The 17,963-nt window shown below is 46.8% G+C and overlaps 1 non-coding gene across 1 annotated transcript; it reads right to left on the bottom strand.

Annotated features, from left to right (window-relative positions):
• Nucleotides 1–297: 297 nt before the first annotated feature.
• Nucleotides 298–399, bottom strand: LOC125542018 (U6 spliceosomal RNA). Its single transcript, XR_007297803.2, has one exon. It is a non-coding gene; the product is annotated as a U6 spliceosomal RNA (small nuclear RNA).
• Between the last annotated feature and the right edge of the window lie 17,564 nt (nt 400–17,963).

The raw sequence follows: 17,963 nt of genomic DNA, 5'->3' as shown, positions 1-17,963 counted from the left end.
TTCTTTCGCAAAGTAGACAAAGTGCCGGTGGTTACCAATGCAGCGAGCAAAGGAGGGGCGCCGCTACGGCGAGCTTCCGGCCTGCCAGAGGAACACAACCATAGACGGTGGGTGAGAGACTGAGAGTAGCTGGGGCGGACCACCGGTGGTACAACGACAGAGGGAGCAAGGGAGTTGTAGCGGCATTGAGGAGTGAGCACCGGAGGCAGCCCGTAGTTGGGCGCTGGAGAAGACGGAGAACTAGGCTTTCTTTGGTTTGTAGAAATTTTTTAGGGATTTTATAAGATAGAATTTTCAAAGGATAAATTCCTTTTGTCGATTTGTGCGCGTTATCCTTATGCAGGGCCATGCTAATCTTTCCAGCATCGTTTCAATTTAATCGGATGTCCCACAAGGGACAGGATAAATTCCTTTTGAGCCTTTTTGTTTGTAGGAAACGATTCTACTCCTATGTAGAATAGGAACCAAGCCTTCATATTTTAAAGGAAAAAACATTAGCTTGGACTCAATGAAAAAATTCTGATCATATGCATGTAATGTCATCTTTTTTTCTATAAGAATTGAGATACATGTCATCTCATTTTTTTTGAGTTTTTTATTTCTATGATATTTCTACCGTATGAACCAAAGACGGCCTTAGAAGAAAAGTAGGCGGACTGCTTTGAGATCTATTTTGCCACGTGTCAGCGCATACGACGCAATCGTATAGGATTTTCTTCCTATTGATATGGCAGATCTTCTTTATTAATATATCAGAACAGACAAATCTTCATAACGGCAGTTAAACAGATCACAACCGCTAACTCGTCATAACAATAACGAAACATATTGCAGATATTAGATTTTTTTTCACTACTAGTTGTGACAATGAAATATAATATTTCTCTGTTGTGGATTTTTTTTGTCCCTAACCTCTTTTCTCACTTGGCTCTTTTCTCTACCTTGTAGGTCTACGGTCTCTCGATAAGAGCATCTACAGCCGGCGTTCTCAAATCCTCAAACATCCGAGGACGCGTCCGGTCAGTACCGGACAGGAGAGAGTAGGAAAAAAGTAACTCAACCGTACCCTTCATATCATTCCTGTATATATGTCTGGGCTATCCACAAAACCTCATATTGAGACCAAATATAGGGAGGATATGACGGCTTGCGGACGTGCCAGGTTAGTCCGTCACATAGAACGTGACCTACCCAGGACCATCTTTTTTCTTTCTTTATTATTATTATTTCATTCTTTCTCCTCATCTCCACCAACCACATGCAAGTGACCAGATATAAAGAATGAAATGAGGAGTATGGCTGCATGGATGGACAAATAAGGGCTCAAAACAAACACGCCCGAGCACTGACCGAGCGCGCCCGCGGACGTTTAGGGGACTGGATTTGCTAAGTCCGGCTGTAGATGCTCTAATAATTGCTTGATCAACACTATCATAGTTATCTTTAATTAATCAAACATCTGATCAACTTTTTCTTTGACGTGAAGCATGTACACCGTTTCTTCATGTGTTGATTGCTCAGCAGATGCACGCTAGCCATGCCTATACTCTGTGCGGCACAATCTGGCTAGCACCCTGACGTCACGCGTGATGGATAGGCGACATTAGTCATTCACGGCTCAGGTGTTGTTGAGAAGAAACATCCAAAATGGTAAGGCTTACTCTAAATTAAATCATTTGAGGAATTTATGCTCCGCCAAAAAATCCGGAACATTTTCTGTATAGAGCAGTACTTGTGTGACGATTGATCTGCAAACTTTCAAGTCAAATAATTCCATGTTCGGAAGAAACGGGAAGGGAAAATAGTTCTAAATAGAGATAGCACCCCACTGATCTCCTGATGAAATAATATCGAGTCCAGGCTATTTGGCTGAGGTGTGTCAGTAGCGTGCAAATGGTCTCTGTCAGCGGTGAGTCTCTCTGCTTTGAGTACAGTTATATGTCTTCTTCATTAGTCTGTACTCGACCGGCAACGTGGTAGCTGTGTTACCTTCTCTGATGCTAATTGAAATGGCCATGCAGATGAGAGAACGTCCTATTCTTAAGTCTTAACCCAAACACAAATGCAATGTCAACTCGGCATACATGCATTAGTGGGGAAGTAGTGTTTAGTGTTTAAGCATTTCAGATGAACCTGTGTAGGGTTTGCCTAATCAAAAATTTATCGACCCACCGCAACATTACAACCGTGTGCGCTTCGTCGTTAGCCAGGAGGTCTTGCCCGAGCCATGCATGTTATTGACCCACAGTGAAATTTGTTTGCAACAGAGAAGAGAAGAGTTGTTTACACGGTCCATTCAAGGCACACAGCTAAATATGAGCAGATATTTAGAGATGGAATCTACAAGAGGGGCTAATAATACTTGAAATTTGACTGACCCAGGAAATTGCATCCGGCCTGTACTCACGCCTCCACTTGACAGTTTCCTTGAGACCCTTGGTTGCTTGCTGCGTGCTCCAGTTCCCCACTCCGAGGAAACGCCGGATGGTGGCGTCCGACAGAATACTCGGCATATCCTTCGTTATTAGACTGACAACCCAGGAGACCATGTACGTTCGCCCAAATAAAAAATAGTAGTACAAAGTTGCTCCTAGTTATCTCTTTCCGAGAAAAGTTACTAATCCATGTTTTCTTCAGAAGTGATTGAACACAATTTCGAGCTCACTTGAAGATGAACATGGATTTGCAGTGTCCATTATATGTTCCATAAACAGAGTGCATATGACAATAAGAGAATTGTACTGCAGTTCCATCAATCCACAAAGCCGCGACTTAAGGCACTATGTTCGTGCTCGGAGCCTCCGAGTGTCAGAAACGTATGTGTTAACCGTTCTCGCTTCGTGATTGGATTAAAAACACACAGGCATGCAACCATGGCCAACAGGAAAGAGTTCCCACAGGGGGGTAGTTGGCCACAAGGAGGGAATATGATATTCTTCGCTTATAGCATAGTGCCGCGCAAAGATGCATCTATGCGAGTATAACACTTGGCAAACCTCGAGTTTATCTAGTGTCTGATTTTTGCCGAGTGTCAAGTATAGTGCGTAGGAGCGCGCGGATTAGAACAGCTAAAAAATTCCATGACGAGTTATGAAAGGAATCTTTTGGAATAGCAGAGGTTTGAAAGACTTGGCTAAAAGAAGGTTTCTTGCTGAGACTTCTATTGAGCATAAGTTGGACTTTATCGCTTTATCGGAAACTGGTAGAGACGACTTTTCGCCTCAATTTCTCAATACGTTGTCGGGAGGTATTGAGTTTGATTGGCATTGTCTACCGCCGCGAGGAAGATCAGGGGGGATTTTACTCGGAGTTAGATGGGACTCGTTAGAAGCCCGAAGCGTGGTCATGGGGGATTCCGCAGTTAAGTTTAGGGTGAGGTCGAAGGCCGATGGGTTTAACTGGGCTTTGGTGGCAGTTTATGGAGCCGCACAGCCCGAGCTTAAACCAGATTTTTTGGCTGATTTGGTTAGGATTTGTGGTTCTGAGCAACTGCCTATCCTAGTAGGGGGTGATTTTAATATTATCAGAAGGCGTGATGAGAAGAATAATGATAATTTTGACGGTAGATGGTCGTTCATGTTTAACACAATCATTGAAAGTCTGGATCTGTGTGAGATTGAGTTTTCGGGCAGGAAGTTTACTTGGGCTAATGCACTACCTAATCCGACGTTTGAGAAGCTGGATCGGGTTCTGGCTAGCGTCGAATGGGAGCAGAAATTCCCTTGTGTAACGGTGCAGGCACTTACACGGGGCATTTCGGACCATACGCCGTTATTCATTGATTCTGGGGAGGCCACTCATGTGGGAAAGAAGAATGTCTTCTCGTTCGAGCTTGCGTGGTTCGAGAGACAAGGGTTCTTAGATACTGTTGCCAGAGTATGGGCTAAGGATGCAGGAGGTAAAACTGCACTTGAGCGCTGGCAGAATAAAATTAGGCACTTGAGAAGCTTCCTACGAGGGTGGGCTAAACATCTTAGTGGGGTTTATAAGATTGAGAAGGAACAGCTCCTTTCGCTTATTCAGTCCCTGGATGTGAAAGCTGAGAACATGATCCTACCAGCCTCGGAGCTTCAGGCGAAGCTCGATGCGGAAATGAGGCTGAAAGAGCTACTTCGTGAGGAAGAATTAAAGTGGGCGCTTCGGGCCAAGGTCCGACGGGTCGTCCAGGGGGACGCGAACACACGATTTTTTCACATGATTGCTAATGGCAAGCATAGAAAGAAGAGAATCTTTCAGCTTGAGCAAGATGAGGGAACGATTCTTGGTCAGGAAAACTTAAAGCTGTATATCACTGAGTATTACAAGCAGTTGTTTGGACCTCCAGAGGAGAACTGGGTGTCGCTGGATGAGTCTAGGATTGAGGATGTGCCTCAACTGACAGCTGTTGAGAATGATATCTTAATTGCTCCTTTCTCTGAGAAAGAGGTATTTGAGGCCATTTCCCAGATGAAGAATAATAAGGCTCCTGGCCCGGATGGTTTCCCGGCCGAGTTTTACAGTAAATGTTGGCACATTATTAAAGGAGATCTATTGTCTTTGTTCAATGATCTTTTCGCTGGTCAGCTTCATCTTTTTAAGCTGAATTTTGGGACGATAACACTTCTTCCCAAGAAGACAGAGGCAGTGCGGATTGAGCAATTTCGGCCAATCTGTCTTCTTAATATGAGTTTCAAAATTTTTACCAAGGTCGGAATGAATAGGCTCACACAGATTGCCCATACTGTGGTGCAGCCTACTCAATCTGCTTTCATACCGGATAGGAACATTCTTGAAGGGGTGGTGGTCCTGCATGAAACGCTCCATGAAATTCACTCGAAAAAACTGGATGGAGTGGTTTTTAAGGTGGATTTCGAGAAGGCGTACGATAAAGTCAAATGTCCCTTTCTACAACAAGCCTTACGTATGAAGGGTTTTGACGAAGTTTGGAGGCGCCAAGTTGAATCTTTCACGCAAAAAGGGAGTGTTGAAATTAAAGTGAATGACGATATAGGTCATTATTTTCAGACACACAAGGGCCTGAGGCAAGGTGATCCAATGTCTCCTATCCTCTTCAACATTGTTGTTGATATGTTGGCAATCTTGATAGGAAGGGCAAAGGAGGCAGGACAAGTAGGTGGCTTGGTGCCTCATCTTGTAAATGGTGGTGTGTCCATTCTGCAGTACGCCGATGATACAATCATTTTTATGGAGCACGACTTGGTTAAGGCGAGAAATATGAAGCTGGTATTGTGCCTATTTGAGCAATTGTCCGGTTTGAAGATCAACTTCAATAAAAGTGAGTTGTTCTGTTTTGGTAGAGCCAAAGAGGAACAAGATGCTTACAAGCAACTGTTTGGTTGCGATTTGGGGACTCTTTCGTTCACTTACCTTGGTATCCCCATTCACCATCGTAAGTTAACTAACAGTGAATGGAAGTGTATCGATGATCGGTTTGAGAAGAAACTGAGCTGCTGGAAGGGCAAACTTATGTCGTATGGAGGCCGATTGATTCTTATTAATTCGGTGCTCACGAGCTTGCCTATGTTTCTCTTATCCTTTTTTGAGGTTCCAGTTGGAGTTAGGAAAAGACTGGACTTCTATCGGTCTCCTTTCTTCTGGCAGAGCGATGAAACTAAGAGAAAGTATCGCCTAGCCAAATGGGATGTCATCTGCCGACCAAAAGACCAAGGGGGTCTTGGGGTTGAGAACCTTGAAGTTAAGAATAGATGCCTTCTAAGTAAGTGGCTTTATAAGTTATCTGCCGAGACTGAGGCAACTTGGGCGCAGATTCTTCGTAACAAGTATCTGTACTCTAAAACCTTGTCGCAGGTGACGGCTCGACCCACTGATTCGCCCTTCTGGAAGGGGTTAATGAGGGTCAAAGCTACTTTCTTTAACAGAACAAAGTTTGTTGTCGGTGATGGCAATAACACTCGATTCTGGGAAGATACCTGGCTAGGTGATGCACCACTGGCACTCCAGTATCCGGCGCTTTATCGCATTGTGCAGCGACGGGATGCTCTGGTTGCAACGAGTCTGCAATCTGCTCCTCTTAACATCCAATTTAGGAGGGTGCTTGTGTGTGACCGGTGGGAGGCTTGGATTCATCTGGTGAGTAGACTCATGGAGGTTCAGCTTACTCATCAGCCCGATCAGTTGTATTGGAAGCTTACTAAATCTGGTGAATTCACAGTCAAGTCGATGTACATTGATGTCATCAATTCTAGTGTAATTCCTAGTTCCAAACACGTTTGGAAAGTTAAGGTTCCTCTCAAAATTAAAGTGTTTATGTGGTTTATGCATAAACAAGTCATTCTAACGAAAGATAATTTGATTAAGCGCAACTGGACAGGATCTACTAGGTGTAGTTTCTGTGATCGGGATGAAACTATCAAGCATCTTTTTCTTTGAGTGCCTGATGGCGAGGGTGTTGTGGCGCTCGGTGCAGATTGCCTTTAACATTACTCCTCCGAATTCGGTCAGGTCGTTGTTTGGAACGTGGCTGGTTGGTATAGAGGCCGAAACAGCTAGACAAATTCGTGTGGGAGCATGTGCGTTGTTATGGGCAATTTGGAACTGCAGAAATGACTTGGCTTTTAACAGAACAACAACTATTAATTTTTTGCAGGTTCTCTTCCGGGCTACTGCGCTAATCCGTACGTGGTCATTACTCACTCCGACGGAGGCCAGGGCGTGTTTGGTTACTGGATCTGTCCGGTGGGAGATGGTAGCGCGGGATTTATTCAACCGGTTTGGATGGCGGTCATGTAATAGGATATGCGCGTAGTTTACCTATCTCTCTTTACTATGCCAGCCGGTTGTGGCTTTTGGGCCTTGTTTTATTTTGCTTGCTCTGTGTGAGCCAGTATCCTTTGTTGCAGCACTTTGCAAGACATTGTTGAACTACTTTATTTATTTATAAATGTGGCCGTATGCATCTGTCTGATGCAGAGGCCGGGGAAACCCCCCTTTTCGAAAAAGAAAAAAAAGTATAAGCGGCTTAGAATAATGGAATTTTACTACTGCAAAAAGTTGGTTGTTAAGGGAATAAGTGGAGTGTGTCCGTAATCAACACCACACCAAAATCTTCTCACGGCTGTGTTTTGTGTGCTCTAGGCATTGTCGATGGTGGTGCTACTCGAGCACCCGGTCTCGAGTTTCGGGGTGAAAGCCTAGGTCTATCCTGAGTTGGTTAAACCTGACAATGACGATGTTTTTATGTCGTTACTTTGTTGAAGGCATTGTTCAGATGTGCTCGGACTTGTTCTTCAGGGTGAAAACCTAAATTCTGGCCTTAAAAGGTTGGATCCGGTGGCGGTGGCATTTGAGTGTCGCTCCCTTTCTGAAGGCATTGCTGTTAAAGAACCTCGTCTTTCGTGATGTGCCATGAGATGGTTGATGCGGATATGGTCAGTGTTGTAATCTGCCGATCGTGAACCTAATCGCTTTTTTTCTTCTCACCTACACATAGTTTTAGTTCTATATGACTGTTATTTGTTTATGTGTTTTATGGGTGCATTAATATTGACTGTGTATTCTAACTATGCAGAGATCAAATGTGTGTTATTATGTTTGTTTTCTCTTGATGCTTCATTTTAAGCTAAGAAAATCTACTCTTTGTCAAAAAAGATGTGCAAAGAGCAGCAACGGGTACGAGAGAAACACGTGCAGTGCCAAGGGGCACATGTGCAATTCAGTGTTGCTCGCAGTGGAAGCAGGTCCTAAGGCTGAAAAACAGGAATTCGTCTAGGAACTCGAGCTAGAAGAAGCTTGTTTTTTTTTTCCTGAAAAATCAAGATTAATGTTTCAATGCTTCATTATTTTTTGAAGAAACAACAACTGCATCATACGGATGTATATTGCATGCTTGCAAATATTCATGACGAAATACATTGACATGCATGCCAGCTACACAAAAAGACAACTCGCTGGCACTGTTCACTATATAAAACCAACGATTTTCTCTTATTTGTGTAGCTCATGAATCAATGTATTTTCTCACAAAATTTTACACAGGTGTAGTACACATCCATATGTCAATGTGGAATTTTTCTTTAGAAATTTTAAAACTTCAAATATATGATTTTTGAATGTTTTGAAAAAGGGCTCCATATAGCCCGAGCACGAAAATGCTGCACACCCGTCATGCAGCCTGTCTTTCTTTGTCCACTACTCTATAGTCTATACTCCCTTTATTCCAATGAATGAATAAGGCGTATACACATCTCAAAAAATAATTTTGACCATAAATTAGACCATCCAACCATGGATTATTTGTGATAAAAATTATATCGTTAAATTCATATTAAAAAGAAGTTTTTAATGGTATAATTTTTAAGTCACAATATATATATTTTTAACAAATTAATGATCAAAGTTGGATTTTAAAAAAGGTGCACGTCTTATTCATTGAAATGGAAGGCACAACTACTACTACTCCCTTCCATTGTAGTGACAGAGTATCGCCTACATTGTTTACGGAGTAGTCAAGACCGCAAGAAAGGCAAAACCAAAGATCCTGCAATGATGAATCAAGAGAAACGGCAAGGGCATTATCTACAGGAACTAGCCCTTCACATAGGGCACAAAAGCTTAGGGCATCTCCAGCCGTTGGCCCCTCAGTGGGCGTCTAAAAGCGCCGCCTGGGGGTGAGCCGGCGCAAAAAATGACCCTGGGGGCGAGTCGGTTCCCAGCCGTCGGCCTTCAGGACCGTCCCCAGACGCGTATTTAAAAAAAAAAGACCGTTCGGCGAAGTTATGATAAAAACTAGTTAAATTTCGATCAAACATGGCAAATTTCGGTGAAATTCGCGCATTTTCATTACATTAACCTAATCTAAAAAAGAAAAGGGCTGAAGTCGTCGCCGCCGTCGCCGCCATCGTCGTCGTCAGCCTTCTCCTCCTTGACACGGGCGCCCCTGCTGGACCCCTGCCCGGCGTCACCATGGCGGACTGGCGGCGGCGCGTCGTCGTCGTCGTCGCTGTCGCATAAGACGACGACCCCGTCTTCAACGCGGCCGCGTCGGCGCTCCTCGAAGCGGCGCAGGGCGGCGCGCTGGCGTTCCTTCTCCTTCTCCTGGCGCGCCTTCTCCATCACAATGGAGTCCTGGCGCGCCCATTCTAGGGCCGCGTCGTCGTCGTCGAACTCCGCCTCCACCGGCGCCAGCCTCGGCTCCGTCTTCACCGGCGCCAGCCCCGGCTCCATCTTCGGCTTGACGAAGCGCGGAGGAGCCGACGAGGAGGGGGCGCGCCGGTCGCCCTCGTTGATGACAATGCCGACGCTGCGAGTGCGCCGACCGATTGGCGTCTCCGTCGCGGGCTCGGCCTTGACGCCGAGAAGCGCCGGAGAACCGGAGGAGTGGGAAGATGAGCGAGAGGAGGAAGACGAGGAGGAGGCGAACCTCCTTGGCGCCCATGCGCGTCGGTGTTGCGACGGGGCGGCCCCCGTCGCAGGATAGGTCAACGGCGGGTTGTTGCCGCCGTCGAGGTGCGTCAGCACGCCCTCCAGCGTGCGGCCCGGGACGCCCCAGCACAGGTGGCGCCCCACGCTGTTCTTCATGCCGCCGATCACCGGCGCGTCATTGGTGGAGGCCAGGCGCTGCTGCTGGCGGCGCTGGAAGTACGTTGCCCAAGCCGTGTGATTGCCGCCGGCGTACTGGGGGAGGGAGCGCTCGTCGTCGGTCAGGGAGGCGCGCGCGACCTCGACCTCCTCGGCGAAGTACGTGGGCTTCGCCACGGCGTCGGGTAACGGGGGAACGGGCACTCCCCCGTCGCTGAGCCGCCACCCCGTCGGCCCGGCGCGCATGTCCGGCGGCGCCGGGATGTTCGCCTGGAACAGGAGACAGGACTCCTGTTCGCAGAGCGAATGGCGGCCGAAGCCGTTCGCCGCCGCCTCGTCTCCGGGGAAGCGCTCTGCCATGGGACGGGCTCGGTGGTGGTAGAGAGGGAGAGAGAGGGGCTGCCGGTGGCGCTCGGGAGAGGAAGACGGAGACAGAGAAAGGGGCTGGGCGGCGGCGAGGGGCGAGTCTGGTGTGGGCACCGGCGAGAACCGCCGGCTTTTATAGCCGCTCCGCGCCCGTGTGTACGCGTGCGAGGGAGGGGAGGCGTCGGCGCGCCGTCCCGAGACGCGCCGCCCGTGAGGAATCAATGGCAAGGCTACCGGCGGCAGCCTTGCCATTGATTCCCCGCGGGAACCGAAGCAGTTGGGGGGAAGACGAGCCGCCGTGTCCCTGACGCGGCTGGCCCGTGGCTTTTTCGCACCAAAACAGTTCGCCCCGGCGCCCCCGGGCGCCCTCCAGCGCGCCGGGTTCGGCCTGGGTTCGCCGGCGCTATTTTTGGCCCAGGCCGGCGAAAATCGGGCTTCCGGGGGCGCGTCTGGGCCGTTTTTTCGGCGCCGGCGCAAAAAAAAAACGCCTGGGAAGGCCTTCCTGGGGGCGCGGCTGAAGATGCCCTTATAGTCTGCTGCTCCATGGTGGAAGAGCATTGAAGGTGGGTGGGGGAATATGGACGTCACAGTCCTAAGGGCTAGAAGAGAATAAGGGCATGGCCAATACATAGCCCAAGGATGATGCGGCCCGTAGGCCACGTAGTATCGGATGTTATGAAAAATAGGTTCAGATGGAGCAGCAGGATCAATATTTTAAATAGCGCGCTATGACATATAACGGCAACCCTTAAAACAGCTATAGTGGGCTATAGCAGCAATTTGTATATGAAATCATTTAGCGGTAACATGCTCAAACAGCTATAGCGGAGCTATAGCTGGACTATAGCCGGCTATTTAAGACTATGAGCGGGATTCTCTACAGAAGGCTAATGCTTGGAAAGAAAAAGTGTGGTCCAGTGTATAAAACTGAAAAGATTGAAGTGGAGAGTAGAAACATAAAGCTGGAAAGATTGAAGTGGAGAGTAGAAACGCATGTGTAGTAGGAGTCTTTATTTTCAATTCTTTGATGAGGTCCACTAGTGATAACTTGCATTGGAAAAAAAATTAATATAGATATCTTAAATTATTTTTGTTATAAGACATCTGCATCCGTACGCCATCATTGTACATGAAGGGGTGCTTGTCCATGTTACCTCGCCTGGCCGGCCACCTCGGCAGCCCTGCGCGCCCATCTCTCCCACATCGACAGTGGTCGCGGCTTCACAAAACGCGAGCTGCTCCACCGGATGCTCGTTCGGTCGAGGGCCCGTGCTGCCAATCTTTGCCCATATTCCGGCACCAACGCCCACCCGACGACCGCACCGGTGGGACGCGCCAACACGGACGTGACCTCCGAGTACCTAATCCACTTGAGCATCGGCGCGCCACGCTCGCAGCCTGTAACACTGGCGCTGGACACCGGCAGCGACGTTGTCTGGACGCAGTGCGAACCCTGTGCCGAGTGCTTCACCCAGCCTTTGCCCAGGTTCGACACTGCCGCCTCCAACACCGTCCGCAGCGTCGCGTGCTCCGACCCTCTCTGCAAAGCCCATTCGGAACACGGCTGCTTCCTCCACGGGTGCACCTACGTACGTCTCCGGTTATGGGGACGAATCAAGGTCATTTGGCCACTTCCTCAGGGAACGATGGCAAAGGCGGCGCGGTCATTCTAATTGGTCTAATTGTCTAAGGAATCTACTAGGACGCATGCTATGGTTTGTAGGCGTCTTTGCCAATGGCGTGCTGGCAATATGTGTTCGTAATTCACGTCACGCTAGCCAAAATCAGATGATGCAAATTCAGTCCTGCTAGAACGTTCGTTCAATAGATGCCTGATTGTATTTGTGTAGACACAAAGAGAAGGAGGACTGAATCAATTAATTTTTTAAGCCAATTGGTTCAAACCAACTCGCTGCCATGTGAACATGATGCTAATTCAAACGAAATATGCCTGAGCGCCTGAGCGCCTCCCTCCTCACTCACGCCGACGGCCACTCCGGCCGCGGCGTCCACTGCTTCTGCCGTGTGCCACTCCAGCCGTGGCATCCATCACTTCCTGCCTCTACATCTGATCAATATTTCAATGGCTCTCTCCGATCTCCAGTTCGAGGCTGGTCTCAAGTTTGAAGAGCAGATCTGGCAAAAGTTTGGGATGCCAGTCAATTTCCTTGAAGGTAGGAATCTCAAAGAATTCTTCTTGGTTGCGGAGTTTTTCAGATCTAAGATCAGGCTCAATGAGGATTCAGTTGGGCTTATTCTTCAATCTTGTTTCGGAGGCCATGCTTCCCGTTTCAAAGTTCAATGCTGCCAAAATTGGACCTTCAAATTCTCTGTTGCTTCAAAAGATGTTGGTTTGTTCATCTTTCATGGAGGTAACATCTCAAACCAACTATTCAATCTCTCTTTCTGGCTTTGGGGAGGAGGAGGACCAGATTATCTCAGAGAATTTGAGCTTTTTTGCCATGAAAAAGATGATGAACGGACTCAAGTTTTCCGAAAAGGAAAATCAAAATCCTATACTCAAGCGGTTCAGACGCCTAGAATTTTCAAACCGGTTCAAAATCGCATTTCCGTTTTTGATCGGCTGCAATTCGGCGCTGATGGATCTCAGACAATCAAGTCTCATGTAACAGTTACTCCGAATAATGGCCTAGGAGGATCAAGGGCGGGAGTTCAGGGTTTTGATTTGAATCCAAAAGGAATTCTTGGGCCTATTACTCGCGCTGGGTCGACTGACGCCCGATCTCAAGTTAAATGTGCAAGATGTCTTCTGCTGGGCCACGCCCGTCAGGCGTGCGCGAATCGTATTAGATGATGGGCTTGTAATAGCTGGGGGCATATTAGGGCCCAATGCCCCAATGCGACCCAGAAATCTGACGCGCCCACTTCCCGGATTCCTTCTGGTCTTCCAAATTTGCAAAGGGTCAATCAGCAGTGAATCTCGCCATCATTTCGGCTTACCAACCTTGAGCTGGGCCTACCTGTCAACCACATGGTGCCGCTTCGAACTCCCAATGCCACCGCCCCTAGTACCAATCAAGTCACTCCTCCGCCCCGCCCAAGAACATACGACCTCGCTGCCATCCGCTCCGCTTCCTCCGCAGCAATGGCGAATTTCCCCTTTGACCACGTCCCCTTCCTTCCTTCTGGCCATCAGCCTCTCCAAGTTGAAGGGAGACCACCGCGGGTGAGAGTTTTTTGCGGGCACATTCACAGGAAGAATGAGACTCTGGCCATGGCGACAATCATTCCAATGCCCGCAGGAGAGGTCCACTTTGCTAATGTAAGAGAAATCCTTTCTGAATTCCTTACCAATCACAAGCGACTAGGGTTTCAGAAGATTTCCAATTGTCCTCTAGGGCAAGCTTTTGTTCAGTTACACAGTGTCTTCGACAGAGATGAGTTAGTTCTTCAGAGTCCGCATCGTTTTGATGATGTTCATATCATCTTTGAAAAGCATGATGCAGGAATGAACTGGAGAAGATTTCAACTTAATCGTGAGTGTTGGATCTTTATTGCGGGCTTCCACGCAGATCTCCGAAATTCTACTGAGGTTAGAAATGCAGTCAAATCTTTTAGCACTTTCATGGAGTGGGATCAGCAGCTCAGCTCGGATGTTGGTATTCTAGTCAAGATAAGAGTGGAGGATTTTTGAGATATACCTTCAAGTATTCTTCTTACAGGGTCTAATGAGTTCAGAGGAGATTCTTGGTCTTGCCCAGTCTCCATACTGCAGCAACGCCTCATTGAAGAAGGGCCGGCAGATGAAGAACCTGTTCCACATGATGGAAACCCGCACCCAATTCCTCCGCAGCCTCACTTTCATCGAAACCAGCACCATTTCTTTGGGCCTATCAATCAGAACCAACAGGAGGAGAACAATGATGAGCAAGACATTCAGGCAGAAGAGCAGAACCATAACCATGTCAATTTAGACCTGAATTTAGTCAATGTGCCTGTACAGCTGGCCCAAGACATACATCGCTGGGGGCTACAAGAAAACTTTGACATCAATGTTGATCTTGAGCTGCATCAGGGGGAATTCATGCAAATGCAAGACCTTATGGAGCCTTTTGATGACATACATCCACCACATGCAGAGCTGCCAATCATGGATGAGAATAATGATATTACCCTCTCTGTTGGCTCTAATGACTCTAAAGCAACTCAAGATGGGATAATTCAGCCAATGATAGATTTAAATGCTCCAGTTCTTGGCCTTGCAGCACCTGCACCTAACTTGCTGCACCCTCCTCTGCACTTGCTGCAGGCAATGTGCCTGCTCTCTTTCTAGAGCATTTGATGGAGGCTCATGTCATACAACAACCACAACCCCCCCCCCCTGCAGCAGAGGATTTGCCTGGCCAACATGCAGAGAATTTCATGGAGGTTCAACAAGTTGGACTTCTTAATGATGATCTTGTAGTTGCACAGCCAGATATTGCTGTTGTGGCAGAACCAGAACTGATCCATTCTGTTGACCTCTACTCCCAAAACCAAGAGTTTAATAGACAGCTTCTGGCAAAGGATTTGTTTGATGAATTTACAACTTCTTCTTTGGGACAGCCTGGGGAATCTAGAAGAACTTTATCTGCTGAGGACTTTGGGAATGAGGTGCCTCCCTCACCTGACAAAGGTACTGCTAATGACAGTCACATTTCTGCAAATGTTGAACCTGAGAAAGATCAACTGTCAGTACCTGCTCCTCTCTCACATCGGACAAATGTGGATATCTCTCTGAATGAGCAAGCTACAGTCCCTCAAGACTCTATTGCCTCAGGAAGCATGGGCCCACCACCCGGGTTTGACATAAAGGGTAATTATCTCTCTGCTGCTGAGAACCCTGCTTCCACTGTACCTGATATTTTTGATCCCTCTCTGCAAACTATGATTCATGGAGCAGCCACAAATAGCAAAGTTGTCAAGTCTCCACAAGAAGAGCATCATTGCTTGGGAGGATAAAGTGCAAAGCTTTGGGCTGCACATTTTGCACCTAAAAATGAGTCTGATAAGGTTACCCAGGTACCTCTCGAGTGGATGAACTTTATTATTACTGCTTTGATATCCCCAGACAGATTTGATTGGGTCAAGGGTTTTCTCTCTTCTGATATGTGGAATATTATTCTTCAAGGATTAGAAAGAAGTCATTTATACAGCTTTGTCATTCCAGATAAGTGCGTCTCAGTTTCTGTTCCCCCTTGTGATATGCAGGGCAATTTAGGAGAAGAAGATAGTGTGGAGCCCTCCTTCTCCACACCTCAATCAAAATCTTCTTCCTCTCTTGCTCCTGTATTGGAGGATCACATGCCTCTACTGCTAGTGCTCTTCAAAGCCTGAAGAAGAGAAAAGATAGAGCACCACTGGTAGAAACTGAGGTAAGGAGAAGTAATAGACTGAAAGAGCAATGTAAAGGTTTCAGGAAAAAAACTTGTGTTAATAAGAACTGCATGGCATGCCACTCAAATCCCCCCCTATTGCTGGAAAAATTGTCAAAAACTTATCCACGTCCTTTTGCAAGGTGGATGCTAAGGAAGTAACAGAAGAAATCCTCAACAAGCAGAAAAAGAAGAAGGGAGCCAAGGTGGAGTCTACCAAAGAGGGACAGAAAGAGCCCCCCAAGGCCAAGGCAGTATTCAAGCCCTGATCCCCAGGCAGCTGCTGTACTCCTAGCAAGTTTGACTTTTGGAATGACTGTAATGTCTTGTATGATGAAGTGCTGGTTTGGTGTTAATTTTGTAAGAAACTTCCAAGTTGTTCTTTAGCTGTTCATCTGTATTGGCCATGCTGGTACATCTGCTGGAACATTTCTCATTCCTGGAATCTGTGTGCCAACTGCTGGCTTTTGGAATCTTTGTTGTCTATGAATGTTCTTGCTTTTACAGCCCTGGCCCAAAGGTTTATTGCTCATATCAATGAATACCAATTGGAATATATTGAACTGGAATATTAGAGGGATCAATTCTAAAGATAAATGGTCTACAATTTCAAATAAGATAGAAGAATCTGGCTGTGCTATCCTTTGTCTACAAGAAACAAAGAGAGAACTGTTTGACTCTGCTTATATAAAAAAACTTTTGCCCTAAAAGGATTAACAAGTTTGAATATACCCCATCTGTGGGGGTCCCTGGGGGCCTTCTTGTAGCCTGGAATGATAATTTCTTTCATGGGCAAAAAGTGTTTGAAAACCGGTTCTCTTTGTCAATTCAGTTCACATCAGTTCACACTGGGGAAAGTTGATTTCTAACCAATATCTATGGCCCTTGTGCATCAGAGGAAAAGCTAGAATTCTTAGACTGGTTCAATAACATTCAAACCCCTGATGATGTAAATTGGCTAATTTTGGGTGACTTTAATTACATTAGGTATCCTGAAAATAGGAATAAAGAGGGTGGGAACTTTCAAGAAATGTTGCAATTCAATGAAGCTATTAGCAATCTTGGTCTGGTTGAAATTCCCCTCAAAGGAAGGAATTATACTTGGAGCAACATGCAATCTGCACCATTGTTGGAAAAAATTGATTGGATCTTTTCTTCTGAATCTTGGACAATTTCATACCCAAATACTCAAGCAGCTCCTCTTTCAAAACCCATCTCCGATCATGTCTCATGTGCGATCAAAGTGGGCACAAGCATTCCCAAATCTAATCTCTTCAGGTTTGAATTTTTTTGGCTTGAACATGGTAATTTCGAAGAGGTTGTGCATAATATCTGGTCACAAGATGTGCACGAACAAGATAGTGCCAAGAGGATCACAGCAAAGTTTAAGAGGCTTAGAAAAGGACTGAAAATTTGGTCTAAAAATCTGTCCAATCTTGCAGCCACCATCAAAGCTTGTAATAGCTTCATCCTTCTAATGGATACATTGGAAGAATTCAGACCCCTCTCAAATGTGGAATGGAATGTGTAACGCCCTCGATGCGGCTATATCTCCCACGTGTCGAAGCACGACTTAGAGGCATAACTGCATTGAAAGCAATGTCGCAAGTGAGGTAATCTTCACACAACCCATGTAATACATAAGGGAAAGAGATACATAGTTGGCTTACAATCGCCACTTCACACAATACATGAATAAAGCATTACAACATCCAAATACAATCAAGGTCCGACTACGGAACCAAAATAAAAGAAGAACCCCAAATGCGACAAGGTCCCCGATCGACCCCAACTGGGCTCCACTACTGACAACTAGAACGAAACAACACAAAGGGCAAGATCTTCATCGAGCTCCTCCTGAGCTTGGATGCGTCATCTGCGCGGACTCATCGGCACCTGCAAGCTGGTTTTGGAAGTATCTGTGAGTCATAGGGACTCAGCAATCTCACACCCTCGCGATCAAGACTATTTAAGCTTATAGGTAAGGCAAAGGTATGAGGTGGAGCTGCAGCAAGCGACTAGCATATATGGTGGCTAACATACGCAAATGAGAGCGAGAAGAGAAGGCAAAGCACGTTCGAGAAAGTATGATCAAGAAGTGATCCTAAACAACCTACGTCAAGCATAACTCCAACACCGTGTTCACTTCCCGGACTCCGCCGAAAAGAGACCATCACGGTTACACACGCGGTTGATGCATTTTAATTAAGGTCAACTTCAGGTTTTCTACAACCATACGTCAACAAATTCCCATCTGCCCATAACCGCGGGCACGGCTTTCGAAAGTTCAAATCCCTGCAGGGGTGTCCCAACTTAGCCCATCACAAGCTCTCACGGTCAACGAAGGATATTCCTTCTAGCGGGAAGACTCGATCAGACTCGGAATCCCGGTTACAAGACATTTCGGCAATGGTAAAACAAGTCCAGCAACACCGCCCGAATGTGCCGACAAATCCTGATAGGAGCTGCACATATCTCGTTCTCAGGGCACACTCAGATGAGACTAGGTACGAGTAAAACCAACCCTCAAGTTTCCCCGAGGTGGCCCCGCGGGCAGCTCAGTTCAGACCAACACTCAGAGGAGCACTGGCCCGGGGGGGGGGGGTTAAATAAAGATGACCCTTGGGCAGGCCTACCCAAGGGAAAGAAAAGGCTAGGTGGCGAATGGTAAAACCAATGTTGGGC

Source organism: Triticum urartu, chromosome 2A (assembly GCF_056163025.1).
Source record: "Triticum urartu cultivar PI428250 chromosome 2A, HENAU_Tu73, whole genome shotgun sequence".
NCBI classification, from domain to species: Eukaryota; Viridiplantae; Streptophyta; class Magnoliopsida; order Poales; family Poaceae; genus Triticum; species Triticum urartu.
The sequence above is the reverse complement of the archived record's forward strand: the minus strand, read 5'-3'. Positions and strand labels throughout refer to the sequence as shown.